The following is a 1,652-nucleotide window of genomic DNA, read 5'->3' as shown; positions in this document are numbered from 1 at the left end:
TCTCTCTCTCTCTCTCTTAATAGCTTTAATCATCTCTGCCTCTCTTTTAATCATCCAAGTCTGTCTGTCTGTTTATCTATCTGTCTATATCTTTTAATCATGTTAGTCTCTCTTTTACTACCCCCACCCTTCCTCACCCCCCCCTCTCTCTCTCTCTCTCTCTCTCTCTCTCTCTCTCTCTCTCTCTCTCACACACACACACACACACACACACACACACACACTACACCCCTCCCACCTCACTACACACCTCACTCACCCCCCTCCCCTTTCCCCCCTAACACACACACACACTCCACCTTACTCACCCACCCCCAGCAGCTGCACAGCGTGAGTCCTCCATAATCCATCACAACTGTTTAGTCTTCTCTTATCGACCGTAATCGAACCTCGATCAGCCCTTTCACCATGCGCCCGTCCGCCATATGTCGCAGCCCGTCTAATCCCTGGGGGTTATACACAACCAATTAGGTTTTTGGGGGGCTCTCGAAGCCTATAGGTTCAGGTGTTCGCCTCTCATTCAATGGCGGGTACTCTGGTGTGGTTTGCTTCTTCTTTCCTATCAAACATATTCTATCGTCTTGATCTCTCCTCATTTTTTTATGTTTGTTACTCTCTTGTAACATTTCTAATTTTCGCACACTAATCTGACCTTATTGTGTTGCAAGTGCCGTAAAACTCTTACTAAAACTAAAGTGGCCAAGAGGTTAATGTGTTCACCTCCTATTCTACAGGTCCCGGGTTCGAATCCGGATAGCGACATAACAATTTTTTTCTCTAAATTAATTGTCGTCTCCTTTCCCCTCATTTCCTGCTCTCTAACAATGTTCTCTCGTCTGCTTTCATCTCTACTTTCTGCCCCCACCCCCTCATCTCCTCTGCCCCCCTCCTCTGGGCTCCTGACTCTTTCTGCATCCTTTCTACATTAAAGACCCTTTTGTGGTCCAAAAATCGATACGAGTAGGCTTCGGCTGCCACCCGGGCAAAATTCGAAATTTCTTATCAAGTGAAAATGTTTGGTGTGTCCCGCGCGCTCATAATATGACCTTATGCATTTGCGAGAGCCGTAAAACATACCCCCCCCAAAAAAAGAAATTCGTTTTCTTTTTTAATATCTCACCTTTCTTCTCATACTGGAACTTTAAAAACCTGATCAGATCAGATCGGGTCGGGTCGGTGGGTGATTGGAGGGTGCCACTGGTAGTTGCTACTTCTTTTACTTTTCCTCTGTTGTCTGTCTCTCTGTCTGTCTGTCTGTCTGTCTGTCTGTCTGTTTGTCTTTTTGCCAGCACTACATGACTATCATTATTGTGTCGATGTGCCTTTCTTTACTGAAACAAAACAAATCGGATTGGATCGGTGGGTGGTTGGCGGGTGCTCTGATGGGGTTTGCTCCTTCTTTCCTATGGAACATCTATCGTCCTTATCTCCCCTTCTTCTTTTTTTATGTTTGTTACTCTCTTGTAACACCTCTAATCTTCAGGCGCACATATGACCTTATGCAGTTGCAAGTGCCGTAAAACGCTTACTAAAACTCACGGTTTCAGATAGTCTTAGTTAGCTCTTAGTTTTACGGCACTTGCAACACAATAAGGTCATATATGTAAGTACCGAAGAGTGGATTACATGTATGTGTTATACGAAAAAGGAAG

At 44.8% G+C, this 1,652-nt stretch overlaps 1 protein-coding gene across 1 annotated transcript in view; it reads left to right on the top strand.

Annotated features, from left to right (window-relative positions):
• Positions 1–1,652, top strand: part of LOC101864407 — a gene marked incomplete at its 3' end in the record, with an annotated part of 21,293 nt that overhangs the window by 10,825 nt on the left and 8,816 nt on the right.

The sequence above is a fragment of the Aplysia californica genome, unplaced genomic scaffold (genome assembly GCF_000002075.1).
Source record: "Aplysia californica isolate F4 #8 unplaced genomic scaffold, AplCal3.0 scaffold00388, whole genome shotgun sequence".
Taxonomy (NCBI): domain Eukaryota; kingdom Metazoa; phylum Mollusca; class Gastropoda; order Aplysiida; family Aplysiidae; genus Aplysia; species Aplysia californica.
Note: the sequence above shows the minus strand (reverse complement) of the source record. Positions and strands in the feature narration are given on the sequence as shown.